Below are 17,399 nucleotides of genomic sequence, written 5' to 3'. Positions count from 1 at the left end.
AATGTTGGAATGATTTATCTTGTTAAAGTTAATATACAAATGTTGTCAGTATGTTGGGGTTGAGACCAGAATGTGTTGGATGTGGTCTTACTGAATGGCAAAGGCAGCAGATTAGAACAAAAGAAAATTCATGTTGCTGGACTAATGGATGCCGTTGTAGTTGTTAGTGTGGGAGTTTTGGCATTATAGCTGGTTGCTTGATTAATGATTTAGTCCATATCGTGGCATTTTTTGAAGTTTTCAGGCACAGTCATAATTAAGAAGTCCAAAACCACTAATTGTTTTCAGAGTTGGGATTAGTTGTTAAAGGTCAAAAGTAAAATCAAGGTATTTTGACAAAGAAATATAATATAATTGAGATTTTGGTTATTTCCTCCATGACTTGTGTCTGTGCCTTTTGACAAAATGTTAGAATGTTACTACTTTTATCATACTCATAAAAATATGAAAAACCTATTACTGCTGTAGCACAAACATGAGGAAATCTGCAGATGCTGGACATTCAAGCAACACACACAAATGCTGGTGGAACACAGCAGGCCAGGCAGCATCTATCGGAAGAAGTACAGTCGTCGTTTCAGACTGAGACCTTCGTCCTGCCATGGTTATCACTATGGAAAATATAGATTCTTAGATCAAACGATGCCTTTGATGGTTTATTTTGCTTCAAGCGTGTCAACTTGTTCCTCACTACCATTCCTCGTATTTAAAAATATTGTTCCTTATTACCTACCAATGTTTCGGGCAAAGTTTTAAAATATTTTTTTCTCTCCAATTTCCTTCCTCAGCATCTTTTCTGCATGACTTCCCTACTTCAGTAACTTAAGTTTTCATTTCATTAACTTCTCCTCTGAGTTTCTTGCCAGCTCTTCCATTTTGCTCCCTACCAATAAATCCTTCTTCCAGTGTTCATGGCCAACTTACTATTTTGTTATTTCCTCAAATCCTAACTATTGCTGATTCAGCAATCTCTGATTTTTTTTTTTTTTGGCTTTATTCTCCGCTTATATTATCCTTTCCCTGCCAAATTCTAGTTCTTCATGTTGCCCCTGGTAAAAGAAAAATTTTTCAACTGCATTTCCAAATTCTCAACTCTTCAGCCTCTGGCTAGGTTTACATTCTATTTCAAAAACAGTGGACTGCATTCTTAATGCTCTGTCCCATGCTTCCCATCATTAGTGTTAATAATATTTAATTTTCATACACATTTGATTGGGGTATTTACTTTTTGCAGCATTCAGCAAACCTGAAATCTTTCTGTTTGTTGACCTGAAATCTTTGAAGGACAAGCTGAAGTTTATGCAAGTTTGCAGTTTACCTTTAATTGCATTAAGACTGCATCTGTTCCATGTGTCTTCCTCTGTTCTTTCCCAGTACACTTCAATGGCACAATTTGTACATTTTCCCTTTCTCTGGGCCACATACATCTGTTTTTCAATGATGGATTTGGCAATATTCTTTCTGGATATATCTATCACATCTCAACGAGTGTAGAATTCCTGTTAAGAATCTGTTATTTCTCAGATCCTCCCCATTATTAGTTTGCGCCTTTCTCTCCTTTGATCTGAGAATTAAAACCTCCTATAATGGCTAACAAATTTCAACATCTTCATTGCGTTTTTCGTCATAGAATCAAGGCATTTGTTTTGCATTTGTTCCTCAGTACAGCAGGATGAGATTTCCCTAGTGACTTAAAAGTGAAATGTAATATCAGGCCTGGTTCTGAATTGTTGATCGGCTGCTATTTAGGGTATGGTGATTTATACTTCGATAAGAATTCATATTTCATTAATGCTTCATATCTTTTTCCATTTCCTCACAACAAACTCATAGAGACTTCTTCACTGCTAGTTGGTGGACACTGAAAGTAGTTCTAAATTTTCAACAAAGCTTTCAATGTCAACTTCATTAATCATCTGTATGCATGCAGTGTTTGCAAGGCAGTGTTTCGTCAAAGTAATTTTTAGTGCATAAAAAATGATTAGCCAAATTATATTTGCCATAGTTCGCATTTGCATTATTGATAAGAGTTTCCAGTAATGCAAGTAATGTGTAGTTGATGTTTTGCACAAAGTACATTATAAAATAATGTATGCCTTTTTAGATTCTGCACTTTTTTCTGTAGAGCCACTCAGCTTGAACAGACATCTAATATGATATAGTTCATAGGCAGTTCAGAAATATCATTTTGTTCATCTGACTTAAAGCATCGGTCACCATAGGAAAATTGACAGTTTTTTTTGTTTCAGCAGTAGTAAATCTTTCAAGCAATCACTCACTGACTTTGAGGTTGAAATACCAACATTCATTACTCTGATTTTGCACTTATATAGCATATTCCGTTCTCAATCCCTAAATCAGAAAATATTTCACCATAAACTAATTGACATATATCATGAAGTTATAATGTTGGTTAAGTCACACTTCTGAGATTTCCTGTTGGTGGCTGATGGAGTAGCAGCAATCTCCTGTTGCTCCAACTCTAATTATCTTACTATTTTCAACTTGTCTTGAAATTTCCTTTGTTAGTGTGATATTTTTTCATATGGCTACATCAAGGAGTGGTAGAGGTACTAAAAAGGATGATCCCCCTGCTTCTTTGGATTCTATTATGGATTTGCTGCAAAGTCATACACAAGAAACCTCTGAGAAGTTTCAACAATTCAGCTCTGAATTTAAACAAATAGATGGTAAATTGGATTCTATTCAGCAAACTCTTAATGAACACGGTAAACATATAAAAAATAATGAAGCAATGTTGTCGTCTCTGGAAAGGGAAGTGGATGAACTGCAAAAGCTTTGTGAAAAACAATCGAAGTCCAACAAAAAGTTAAGACAAAAGATTATCAACATAGAAAATAGAAGTAGAAGGAACAACCTATGGGTTCTGGGTCTCGAAGAATTCATTGAAGGTAATCATGCTATGGAATTCTTTGCAAACTTTCTGCAAGAATTATTTCTGGAAACTTTGGTGTCTTTGCCTATGATTGATTGAGCTCACAGCTCCCCCATGTTTAGATCTCCTAACAGAGATAGACCAAGATCCGTAATAATGTGCTTTCATGAATTTAAAACAAAAGAACTGTTAATATGCGAATCTCGTCGAAAAGGCATGATTGATTATCGTGGCGGCAAGATTAGAATTGTTGAAGATTACCTACCTGAGGTTATGCAGGAACATGCTAAGTTCAAAAAAGTTATGCCCGAATTTTTTTAACAAGGGTTTTAAACCCTCCCTTCATTATCCAGCTCATCTCAGAATTACACTTAAAAATGGTTCTTTCAAATGGTTTTGTTCGGATGCTGAAGCACAAATGTTTTTAAAATCCGAAGGCTAGCTGCTTAGTCTGTCCTTACATCAAAACACAAGATTTAATGAGAAACTTTTAATTTGCAAATCCCATCAAAGGGGCATGATACGTTATACGGTGGAATATTAAGATTCTCGAAGACTATTTGCTTGAGGTTTTGCAAGAAATGTGCTAAGTTTAAACAAGCTTTGTTGGAATTTTTTTTATTAAGGGTTAACCCATCCCTTGGCTACCTAGTTTGACTGAGTATCTCATTGAAGATGAACCCTTCGAATGGTTTTGTTCGAATGCTGAAGCATAAAGTTTTTTTTTAATTTGAAAGCTAACTGCTTAGCCTGTTTTTTTCAAAAAGATGTAAGATTAAATGTTTAATGTCTTTCTGTATGAATAATGGTATCTTTTACTTTTGGTAAACCTTTGTAACTAATTTCCTTTTGTATTTTTTAATGCTGTATTTTTGATATACGAGAATTGAATATCTTGTTTGGATATTGTTTAGTCTAGGTTGGAATATAAACAACTTGAAACTAATTGGAGCGATCACCAGGTTTTTTAGGGGGTTGGCCGTAGTTGTAGATGCCGGCTTTCTATTGGTCAGTTTTCTTTCTTTGGGAGATGGGCGGGGGAGCTTTTCTCAGAAGCTGTTTTCAGATTTTTTTTTAGCCAACTTGTTGCTTGGTTACCATTTCTCAAGGTTTATGGGTTGGTTTTAATTACATTTTAACCCTTTCTTTAAATTATTCTAAAAATGGACCAAACTATTAATCTACTCAGTTTTAACATGAATGGGTTGAATCACCTTGTCAAATGTAATAAGATTTTTGCTTATATTAGGAAATTTAAAGTCCCTATTATATTTTTACAAGAAACTCACATATGCAAATATGATCATCTACATTTTAGCTGTTGGAACGGTCTTTGTTTTCATTCGTCTTTTCAGGCCAAATCTAGAGGAGTTTCGATTCTTATAGATAATACACTTTCCTTTGTCCAACATAAGGTAGTGTCTGATACAAATGGGCATTTTGTTATAGCTTCAGGAAAACTGGATAATAAATTAATAGTATTTGCCAATGTGTATACCCCTAATGTAGATTATCCAGGATTCTTTGAGTGTTTTTTTTTTCGTTTCTACCAGATTTGAGTCTTTATTCTTTGTTGATGGGAGGAGATTATAACAGCTGGCTAGACTGATCATCTTCTAAACAAGTGTCTCTTAATAAATCTTCTTTGTTAATTCAATCTTTTTTTATTGAAATGTGGTATTGTTGATGTTTGGCGTTTCTTACATCCTTTAGATAGGGGGTACTCATTTTCTCCCCATGTTCATCATACATATTCCAGCATTGATTGTTTTTTATTGATAGTCAAATGATTTTATCAGTTTGTTCCTGTGAATATAAAGAGATTGCTGCTTCAGATCAGTTTCCTGTATTTCTATCTTTAAATCTCCCTGGTCTTCCTCAAACAAACAGAATTTGGCATTTTAAAACAACTTTTTTATTTGATAAGGAAATTTAAAAATTTCTATAGAGGCATATTATTTTGTTTTTTAAAGAGAATAAAAAGAAAGAGACTTCTAATCTTATTGTATGGGACACTTTCATGCCTATACTAGAGGACAAATTATTTCTTGTATTGTGAGTGTTAAGAATAAAGCTAATAAAGAAAGAATTGAATTAGCCAATCAATTGAAACAATTAAATCAAAAGTATGCTATAGCTCCAGATCCTGTTTTATATAAAAGACATGTTGAAGTTAAAACTAAATATGATTTTCTGTTAACATATCCAATTGAAACTCAGCTTCTTAAAGATAAAACTCAATTTTACATTTACGGAGATAAATCAGGCAAAGTATTGGGCAACCAATTAAAAACTGCTGTTGTTAAATGACAAATTAAAGAAATTTGCAAAACTAATGGTGACAGGACAACTGATCATTCTGAAATAAATGATACCTTTAGAGAATTCTATTCTAAACTTTATAGTTCTGATTCCCCTAAAGATAATACTGTAATGAATAATTTTCTAGAGCAATTAAATATCCCTACACTTTCTGCAGATAATTGCAAACAGATGGATCAACCCATTTCTTATGAGGAAATTGCCAAGGCTATACATTCATTACACTCAGGGAAGGCTCCTGGTCCAGACAGATTTTATGGGGAATTTTATAAGGCTTTTTTTTTTTCATTAATTATACTGCAGTTACACTTAGTCTTTTTGGATTCTCGCAAATTGGGGTAGCTTGCCTCAATCTTTCTATGAAGCCTCTATTTCGCTTATCCTAAAGAAAAACAAGGACCCAACTGAATGCTCTTCATATAGGGCAATTTCATTACTCAATGTTGGTACTAAAATCCTTTCTAAAGTTCTGCCTCATAGGATTGAAAGTATTCTACCTTCTATTATTCCTGATGATCAGACTGGATTTATTAAAAACTGACATTCCCATTTTAATATACGCCGTGTATTAAATGTTATTTACTCTCCCTCCCAGGAGATATCGAAATGTGTGATATCCTTAGATGCTGAGAAGGCCTTTGATCGGGTTGAATAGAATTATCTATTTAAAACCTTAGAAAAATTTAATTTTGGACCAGATTTTATTCAATGGATTAAATTAATTTATCCATCTCCTTCTGCCCAGATTGTTACTAATTTTCAGAATTCCAAACCATTTAAACTTCATCGTGGAACTAGATAAGGTTGTCCGTTGAGCCCTTTGCTCTTCGATCTAGCTTTAGAACCACTTACCATTGCTTTTCTATAATTTAATGACATCTGTGGTATTTTAAGGAGAGGTATTACTCACAAAATTTCACTTTACGCTGATGATATATTGCTCTTTATCTTTAATGTTGAGACCTTGTACTTTCTTTACTCTCCAGTTTTAGCCAGTTTTCAGGATATAAATTGACCTTACATAAGACAGAATTATTTTCTTTAAATAATTTGGTATCAATTAATACTAATCTCCCTTTTAAAGTTGTAAGGAATCAATTTACTTATTTGGTTGTAACAGTTACTAATAATTACAAACACCTGTTTAAAGAAAACGTTCTTACTTTATTGAATCATGTAAAAAGAGTATCATTAAATTGGTCACCTCTTTCAATATTGTTGATTGGATGAATTAGTTCTATTAAAATGAATATTCTACCTAAATTTTTTTTCAGGCTTTACCCATTTTTATTCCTAAATCCCTTTTGACTATCTTGATTCTATTTTATCCTCTTATATATGGAAAAATAAATGTCCTCATTTAAATAAAGTTCATCTTCAAAAATCTAAAAAGTCTGGATGTTTAGCCTTATCTAATTTTAGGTTTTATTACTGGGCAGTTAATATATGAAATCTTACATTTTGGTTGTATTATATTAATCATGTAGATTATCTGGTATGGATTTCTTTAGAAGCTAACTCTGTTAATAAATTTTCTATTATTTCTCTTCTTGGATCCTCACTTCCTTTATCTGTAAGTAAACTAACTGTTAATTTAATAGATAATACTCTGAGGGTCTGGATACAATTTAGAAAACACTTTGGTTTATCGAGATTTAACCTTTCAAGTCCCATTTATTCTAATTTTTTAAACCCTCCATGACTGATTTAGTTTTTAAAGAATGGGACAGGTTGTGTTTTAAATGTTTTTGGGATCTGTTTATTGGAGGATACCTTTTTTCATTTGAGCAATTGTCAGCTAAATATAGCTTACCCAAAACTCACTTTTTTAGATATTTACAAATCAGAGACATTTTAAGATCTCAATTATGTACATTTCCTGTAAGCTCAGATAAGAACTTACTCAACGTAATTTTTAGCTTGGCACCTTATCATAATGGTTCAATATCTAAGATTTATGGTATGTTACTGGAAACAAGGTATGTTCCTTCAGTCAAAATTAAGAATCTCTGGGAACAAGATTTACAGACATCAATATCTGAGGAAACTTGGAATTAAATTTTTAAACTGATTAATACTTCATCACTATGTGCTGGTAATTCCCTCATACAATTTAAGGTGGTACATAGAACTCAGATGACTAAGGATAAGCTATCTCTTTTTCATTTGGATATATCTCCCTACTGTGACAGATGTAATAATGGAGAAGCTTCATTAATTCATATGTTTTGGACTTGTCCGAATCTTGAAAAATATTGGAAGGAAGCTCTTCAAACTTTTTTCTTACTTTTTAAAGTCAATTTTAAGCCTAATGCTCTGCCGGCCCTATTTAGTATTGTTGCAGGACAAGATATTAAGTTGAAGGCATCTGATTTGCATATTTCGGGCTTTAGCTCTCTTATAACCAGGAGGACGCTTTTGTTTAAATGGAAAGATGTTTTTCCTCCTACTCATGCTCAATGGCTATGTGACATTATGTCATGTTTAGATTTAGAGAAGATTTTTTGTTCAATTTCTGAATCTTGTCAAGACATTCAAATGTTGTGAGGAACTTTTCTGAATTATTTTCAAAACCTTCAATTCATTGTTTAAACTCAGATGTTAGCTATTATAAATTTTTATTATATGAGAAGGTATTTTACCTTCTTTTCTCCTAATCAACCGCTTCAGTCTTGGTAGGGGTTAGATTCTTTTTTTTGTAATAAATTGGTACAGTTCAATAATACTATTGATTCACTTATATGAATACGGGGTAATGTAATTGATTTTATAAATAGATATAATGTAATTCTTAGTTTTTTAAAATCATTTTTGACCTTTTATATACACTTTCTTGTACACCATATTCTTCTATGTAGGAACTAATAAAAATATTGGAAAAGTTACACTTCCCACATTTTACTATCGATCCCATCAAAATGGAGGCAGAGTGGATATGACCTTCACTGCATGAAAACTCTAAGAAAGATGCAGACAATGTTGTTAACAATTTTTCTTTGACATGAAAGCTTTTGATTCTATCAATTGTGGGATGGTGAAATACACTCCTCAAATTCCATTCCCATTAGAAATGTTAGGTTTGCTTCATGATTGTATACAAGCCATGATGCTAACCATCAGTTTACAACAAAGCCAATGTCATTGAAGGCTTGTGTCAAGGCTGCATTCTCCTGTCACATTTTCTTAATTTTATCACACCTTTACTGAACTACCTAATGTATGTAATTGAGTGTTTTAGCAACTTTACTTGTGTTCATTACAGTTACCATACAGACTAAGACATAGAAATTATGAAGTAAATGAATGGTAGAGAAATTGAATGCATATTTTGTATCTTGTTTTGTTAAAAAAATACAAAAAAAGCATCCTGGAAATAGCAGAGCGCTACAGATATAGAGTACAGGAAGAGCTCAAAGAAGTTAGTCTTGCTTAACATTAAAAAAATTGAAGAAATTAGTGGAACTTCTTCTACCTCCTTAGAAGTTTGTGAAGGTTAAGCATGACATCTAAAACTTTGACAAACTTCTATAGGTGGGTGGTGGAGAATATATTGACTGGGGCCATCACGATCCTTTTGAACAGAAAATCCTGCATTCGTGGATACAGCCCTGCCCATCAAGGGTAAAGTCTTCCCTACCACTGAGCACATCTGCACAGAGCACTGCCAAAGGCAATCATCACTCATCATTAAGTATCTGCACTATTCAGGCCACGCTGTCTTCTCACTGCTGCCATCAGGAACAAGGTACAGGAGCCTCAGGACCCACACCACTAGGTTCGGGGACAGTTATTAGCAAGGTCCCCTTCAACCTTCAGGTTCTTGAATCAGAGGAGATAACTTCACTCATCACTGAACTGTTCCATGGATGCAGAACAAGAGCTACACCTGCCCCTACACCTCTGCCCTCGCTATCATTCAGGGCCCAAAACAGTCCTTCTAGGTGAGGTGCCACTTTACCTATGAGTCTGTTTGGGGTTACCTGCTGTATCCACTGCTCCCAGTGTGTCCTCCTGTATATCAGTGAGACCTGATGCAGATTGGGAGACCACTTCACCAAGCACCTACTATCCATCAGAAAAAGCTGGATCTCCCAGTGGCCACCCATTTTAATTCCACCTCCCATTCCCATTCCGACATGTCTGTCCATGGCCTCCTCTTCTGTCGTGATGAGGCCACACTTGCGTTGGAGGAGCAACACCTTATATTCTGTCTGTGTAACCTTCAACCTGACGGCATGAACAACAATTTCTAGAACTTCTGGTAATGCACCCCCTTCACCATTCCCCATTTCCACTTCCCTCTCCTACCTTATCTCCTTACCTGTCCATCACCTCCCTTTGGTGCTTCTCCCCCTTTTCTTTCTTCCATGGCCTTTGTCCTCCCCTATCAGATTCCCCCTTCTCCAGCCCTGTATCTCTTTCACCAATAAACTTACTTCCCCCTCCCCCCGCAATTTCACCTATCACCTTGTAGTTCTTCCTCCCATCCACCTGCTTTCTTTCTCTGACTCTTTTTTTACCAGTCCGGGTGAAAGGTCTCGGCCCAAAACATCAGCTGTACTCTTTTCTATAGACACAGTCTGGCCTGCTGAGTTCCTCCAGCATTTTGTGTTGTGTTCCACAACCCTTGCTCACTTTCAAATACTTCATCTCATGTTGTCAGTATTTATTACTTATTTATTTATATATTTTTTGTATTTGTCTTGTGTGTTGTGTTCTGCACATTGATTTTTTTGTCTGTCCTGTTGGGTGTGGTCTTTCATTGATTCTATTGTGTTTCTTGGATTGACTGTGAATTCCTACAAGGAAATGAATTTCAGGGTTGTACATGGTAACATATATGTACTTTGATAATCAATTTACTTTGAACTTTGGACTTAATAGCTAATAAACCCCAAGAATTCAATTCATACAATTTTAAAAGAGATGGATAGTCATCATCTTTCAAAACTTCCTAGATTCAGGAACTATTCCCATTGATGGGAAAGAAGGAGATAGAAAACAGAATGACAAGCCAATTAGTAAAAGATAATGCTGGAATTAATCATTAAGGAAATTGTAACAGAGTGCCTAGAAAATTGTAATGGATGAAGCATATGAATTATTGAAAGGGGAATCGTGTTTGATCAATCTGTTGGAATTTTTTAATGTTTTAGTTATCAGAGAACACAAGGGCAAACATGCTGATGTGTGTTTCTACTTTCATAAGCTATTCTGTAAGATGTCACATAATTAAAAGAAAATTTGAACTGGTGGATTTGGGACATATATTGGCAGAGAATGAGGATTAGTTAACAGACAGAATTGGATTAAGTAGGTATTTTTAAGTTGGATTGTTATGACTAGTGCGGCAACATGAGGATAGTTCTGGGCCACAGGTACTCACAATCTGTATCAGTGACTTGAATGAACAGACTATATGAGTATATGTGTAATATATGAACATATGTGTAATATATCTAAGCCTGTTGGAGAAAATTTGAAAGGAGTTGATTAATAGAACTAACTGCCTTTGTGCATGAATTACTGAGAGATATAACATCCAGGTTCAGGAAACATTTTTCTGGCCTTTATTGCAGAATGACTTGAGAAGAGATGCTTTTCCTAGTTGTACAGAGACCTGCTGTTACTGCATCTGGAAGACAGTTGTCACCAAACTAATCCTTTTATGTACTATCAGGGAAGTTAGCTAATCTTAAAACGTAACTGTTTCCCTTTCCATGGATGCTCCTGACCAACCAAGAGTTTTCAGTTTTTTTTTCAGATTTCTAGCATCTGCATTTTTTTGATTTTCTTTACTGCATTGGTTCTTGTGATGTGAGGTATTTGACAAATGAGGAGAGATTATGCAAACTAAACCTGATCTTGAATATAGAATAGTGAAAAGTGATCTAATTTGGAATATGTAGCATTTTGATGGAGCTTGAAATGGTAGATATAGTGTTCATGCTTCCTCTGACTGAAGTGTCTAGAAACAAGTCAGAGCCTAATAGAAGGCATTGGCCATTTGAGACCCAGGTGAGCAAAAAATCTTTGGAATTTGCTGTTCAAGATGTCTGTGGAGGCTCAGTGACTGAATACATTCAAATCAAAGATCTGATTTTAAATATTAAGGGATATAAGTTTAATGTAGGCATTGTTACTGAATTGTGGAGCAGACAAGCAGCTTCCTCCTGCTTTTATAATTTTATAATTCCTGCTGGTCAGATATTCTGTTCATTTGTATATGAATAATTCCAATCTATATGAATAAGGTATTTGTGATTCTTCGATATCTTTCACTGTTTACAAACTGGTTGATAGAAAAATGGAGGGCTATGCAGGAGGGAAAGGTTAGATTGATCTTTGAGAAGGTTAAAAAGTCCAGCACAACGTCATAGGGTGAAGAGCCTGCACTGTGCTATTATGTTCTATGAATAAGGTATGAATTTTTTCAGAGTTATGGAATTGAAAATAGTAACTTTCCCTGCATTAGGCAAGATGATAATGCAGCTGGGATAATTAACATTACTCTGGGCTCTTCTCATATGATCCCAAAGTGATTTCCATGTCAAGAAATGTCACCACTTTTTTTAAGGCACTGCTGGGGAACTTATGCACTCCTGAGATCACATCAGTGCCAACCTTAAAGGCCTGCAAAATATTTAATGATGCAAACAATTCAGGATCATTGAATACTTAAAACTAAAAATATCATCTTCACGTCCTCTCATCTTCAGATGGCACTGAAGCTTTTGATCCAACAAGTTTTCATTTCCCCCCAGCGAATTTCCTTGCCTCTGACTTCCTTTCCCTTCATGGAATCCTGGCTTCAGATAACTTTGGACATAATACATATCACTGAAACATTAATTGTGATGACAGTGATTATAAAATATCTACTGTTACATGTGAACAGATGCTTTTGCTATTTGCCAGAATAGACTGTCAAATCCCATCAAAGTCAGTAGTATTGTAGGTGTGGATGTGCTTTATAATTTAAACATTTCAAAAGGAGATTTGATATATTAAGAGGTTTTATGCAAATATTATTTTTGGACTCTTGACAAATCCTTGGATTGATACCATGTATTTGTTTACAGCTTGCCAGAATTAACTTCTTAGTCTTCCTCAAAGACAGCACCTACTTAGAATTTATCTCTTCTGTCCTTACCTGAAGAAATACTGAGAAACCTTACCAATGACTTGCTAGAGGTGGTGGTGGAGGCTAAAATGTTAGGGGTATTTAAGAGCCTCTTGGACAAGCACATGGATGAAAGAAAAATAGAGGGTTATGGGGAAGTGTGGGTTTAGTACTTTCTTTTAAGGATTATATGGGTCGGCACAACATGGAGGGCTGAAGGGCCTGTACTGTGCTGTAGTGTTCTATGGTTCTATTTGTATTTAAACATACCATTTTTCATGGTATAATTTAAACAGTTTATTAGATTAATTTATTTAAACAATATTTTAAATCCCTATTCATACCATGAAGAATAACTGTATTTAATTTATGTTTAATCAATGATAGCCACAGAAAATGCAATTTTAGGTGTATTATGTGCTCAGTTATTGGTCGTCAGCAAGCTCTAATGTTCTGCTGCATACAGCGCTCAGGATGTGTTTGGTAGAAAAGCAGTAAATGCTCACAACGTCCTTTTCTCAGCATCCTCCTGTCATTGAGGAATTGAAACAAACATTGAGAAGTACTATAGAAGGACGGTGTATGGGTTGTGAACGGTACAAGTTTGAGTGTGGGGCTGGGAGATGGGAAATTCAGAATCGGAGGAAGACCAAACACGTGGGGATATGATGGTGCATAGGAGGAGAATATACAATGCAATGAGATGATCTTTGAGCAGTTGTGGGAGGGGTGAAAAGAAGCCGAGAAATAGTGAGGGTGCCAGGAAACACCTTTTAACTTTGGGAAGGAAGTAGATGGTACAAATGATTTCTAACTGTGCTATTAATAAGGCAGTTTGCTGAAGAAAAAACACATATTCCATATACCACTGCGGCAACTCACATCAAAACAACCCTCATAAGCCTTTTGGCATCACAGTATATTTCCAGAAGCTTCCTTGCTTATACCCAAACATAACGTTCAAATGTGCACATAGTGCATAAATTAATTCATCAAAACATAAATATTACTGCCTTCCTTTGCACAGTAATTATAACAATGCTCAGTAGAATATCTGGTTAGTTATATTCTGGTTTTCAAATGTCAATTATGGAGTCTGCTACTAATTTGCTAATATGTATTTTTTCTAAATCGAATATTGATTGACTTGAAAAATCCATGGAAAAAGCATTAATTTTTATTGAGCTGAGCAGCACTGTTGGTACTGTAGAATCATTATTTTCACTAGTCATTTACAGCATGGCAAAATCATTGACCATTCACGAGATATTTGAACACACACTATCTTGTGAAAATCAAAATACTACAGTAGCTACATTTTTATCTTTTTAAAATAATGAATTACAAAAATTAAATGCTGTATGTGAAGCTACACATTCATCACTAGACTCATATATTATATGATATTTAATTCAACAATTGTCTACAGTGCTTTTTCAAGGAATAAATGTATCAGTTTGAAGGCAAAGTGTCTTAATGTAACAATGATTATTTAAAAAACGCATGTAGTACTGTTTTTAAATGAAGTACCATTATACCACAAAAGTATTATCTATGAAATGGGGAATAAAGAAATGGCAGACAAACTGAATAAGTATTTTGTATCAGTTTTCACTGTGGAAGACATGCCAGAAATTCCAGAAAAGACATGTCAGAAACTTGAGTGTGTCAAGGGACAGAAATTATTGTAGTTGCTATTGCTAAGGAGAAGGTGTTCAAGAAGCTGTAAGTTCTAAAGGTAGATAAGTCACCTGGACCAGATGGACTACAACCCAGGATTCTGAAAAACATAGCTGAAGAAATTCTGGAGACGTTATTAATAGTGATCTTTCAAGAATCACCACTTTCTGGAATTGTTCTTGAGGGCTGAAAAATTGCAAATGTCACTCCACTCTTTAAGAAGCAAGGGAGGAAAAAGATAATAGCTTGACATCTGTGGTTGACAAGAAGCTGGAGTCCATTATTAAGGATGAGGCTTCAGGGTAATAGACACACTCAATAAAGTGCGCAGGATTGTTTACTTAGGGGGAAACCTTGCCTGACAAATCTGCTGCAATTCTTTGAGCACAGACAAAGGAGATTCAGTGGATTTTGCTTACTTGGATTTTCAGAAGGTTTTTGACAAGGTAGCACATGAGGCTACTAAACAAGAGCCCATGGCATTACAGGAAAGACATGAGCATGGATAGAAGATTGGCAAAAGACAAAGAGTGGGATTAAAGGGTACCTTTTCTGGTTGGCAGCCAGTGACTAATGGTGTTTTACAGGGGTCTGTGTTGGGTTCGTTACTTTTCATGTTACATGCTAATAATTTGGATGATGGACTTAATGGCTTTGTGGCCAAGTTTGTTGATAATACAAAGATAGATGTTGCAGGCAGGCAGTGTTGAGGAAGCAGGGAGCCTGCAGGAGGACATGGGCAGATTAAGAGAATAGGCAAAGTGTCAGATGAAATACAGTGTAAGGAAGTGCATGGCCATGAACATTAGTAGAAGGAGTAAAGGCATAGATGTAAAGGTCAGATGTATCAGTATTACAGTAAAGCAAAGAGAATTAAGAGGCATGAGAGAGGAGCTGACCAAAGTTGATTGGCAGGGGACAGTAACAGGGATGACAGCAGAACAGCATTGGCTGGAGTTTCTGGGGGGAATTCAGAAGGTGCACAATAGATACATTGTCAAAGATTAAGAAGTATTATATAGGCAGGATGAGGCAGTGGTGGCTGATAAGGGAAGTCAAAAACAGCATTAAAGGAAAAGAGAGGGCTTATAATATAGAAAAAGAATAGTGGGAAGTTAAAGGATTGGGAAGCTTTTAAAAACCAACAAAAGGCAACTAAAAATAACAAAAGGAGAGAAAAGATGAAATATGAAGCCAGCCAATAATATAAAAGAGGGTATTCAAAGTTTTTTTTCAGATGTATGATATAAAAAATAAAAAAAGAGGCAAGAGTGGATATTGGACCCTGAGAAGTAGTAATGGAAGACAAAAAAATGGTGGATGAACTTATTAAGTATTTTGTAACAGACTTCACTGTGGAAGACATTGACAGCAGGCCAGCAATTCGAGTGCGTCAAGGCCCAGAAGTCAGTGTAGTTGCTATACTTAGAAGAAGGTGCTAGGGAGGCTGAATGGTAGATTACACTGGATAACAATTTTTTTTGGAAATGTTGCTTTTGAAGTCACCTGGACCACATGGACTACCTCCCAGAGTTCTGAAAGAGGTTACTGAAGAGATTGTGGAGACATTAGTAGTGATCTTTCAATAATCACTAAATTCTGGGATGGTTCCAGAGGACAGGAAATGCCACTCCACTCTTTAAGGAAGAAGGGAGGAAATTATAGACCAGTTAGACAGACTTCAGTGATTGGGAAGATGTTGGAGTCAATTATTAAAGATGAGGTTTTGGGATGTCTGGAGGCATATGAAAAAGAGGGCCAAAGTCTGCATGGTTTTCTAAAGGGGATATTTTACCTTACAAATCTGTTGGAATTCTTTCAGGAAATAGCAGGCAGGATAAACAAAGGAGAGTCAGTGGATATTGTTCACTTGGATTTTCTGAAGGCCTTTGACAAGGTATCACGCATTAGGCTGCTTAACAAGACAAAAACCTATAGTATTATTTGAGAGGCACTAGCATGGACAGAAAATTGGCACCCTGGCAGGAGGCAAAGAGTGGGGAATAAAGGGGGCTTTTTTTGGTTGCCTGCTGGTGACGAATGGTGTTCCACAAGGATTAGTATTGGAACTGCTTCTTTTCATGTTATATATCAGTGATTTAGATGATGGAATTGATGGCCTTGTGGCCATGTTTGCGGACAATACATAGGTAGATGGAGGGTCAGGTAGTGTTGAGAAAGCAAGGAATCTGCAGAAGTTCTTAGACAGATTGGGAGAATGAGCAGCGGCAAATCGAGTATAGTATGTATGATCATGCACTTTGGTAGATGGAATAAAGGTGTTGACTATTTTCTAATTGAGGAGAAAATTCAAAAATCTGACGTGCAAAGGAATTTGTGTGTTCTTGTGCAGGATTCCCTCAAGGTTAACTTACAGGTTGAGTCAATGCCAAGGTAGGCAAATACAACATTAGTATTAATTTCGAGAGGGCCAGCATATAAGAGCAAGGCTGTATTATTAAGGTTTTATAAGTCATTGGTCAGACCACACTTGAAGTATTGTGAGCAGTTTTGGGCCCCTTGTCAAAGAAAAGATGTGCTGGCATTGGAGAAGGTCCGGAGGGGGTTTACAAGAATGATTCCAGGAATGAAAGGGTTAACATATGAGGAACGTCTGATGGCTCTGGGCCTGTACTCCCTGGAGTTTTGAATAATAATGGGAGATCTCATTGTAACGTATCAAATATTGAAAGGCCGAGATATAGTGGAGCAGACGTCACATAGTGGAACTGACTTCTCATCTATTTTTCCAGTCCAGATGAATGGTCTCGGCCTGAAATGTCAACTGTTCACTCTTTTCCACAAGTGCTGCCTGGCCTGCTGAGTTTCTCCAGCATTTTGTGTTGCCTAGATATAGTGGATGTGGAAATGATGTTTCCTATAGTGGGTGTGTTTAGGATCTGAGAGCACAACTTCAGAATAGAGGAATATTCACTTAGAACAGAGGTGAGGAGGAATGTCTTTTAGGGCTGTGAATCTGTGGAATTCATTGCCACATACAGCTGTGGAGGCCCTGTCACTGGGTATATTTAAAGTGGAGGATGCTAGATTCTTAATTAGTCAGGACATCAAAAATTATGGGGAGAATGCAGGAGAATGGGATCGAAGAGGAAAATAAATCAGCCAGAATGGAATGGCGGAGCAGACTCGCTGGCTGAATGACCTGATTCTGCTCCTATATCTTATGGTCTTATTATAGCAAGAATGTAATTCTGAAGCTTTATAAGATATTGGACAATCCATATTTGAGTATTGTGAGCAGGTTTGGGCCCCATATTTACAGAACATTGTACTGGAATCAGAGAGAGTCCACAGGAGGTTCACAAGAATGATCCCGGGAATTAAAGTGTTAATGTTATGAGGAGCATGTTTTGGCTC

The 17,399-nt window shown here is 35.9% G+C and overlaps 1 protein-coding gene across 1 annotated transcript in view; it reads left to right on the top strand.

Moving 5' to 3' along the window:
• Positions 1-17,399, top strand: part of LOC132382315 (protein FAM227B-like) — a 235,453-nt gene that overhangs the window by 118,618 nt on the left and 99,436 nt on the right. The gene's annotated exons all lie outside the window — the stretch shown is intronic.

Source organism: Hypanus sabinus, chromosome 28, assembly GCF_030144855.1.
Source record: "Hypanus sabinus isolate sHypSab1 chromosome 28, sHypSab1.hap1, whole genome shotgun sequence".
Taxonomy (NCBI): Eukaryota; Metazoa; Chordata; class Chondrichthyes; order Myliobatiformes; family Dasyatidae; genus Hypanus; species Hypanus sabinus.
This window is presented reverse-complemented; position numbering and strand designations above follow the sequence as displayed.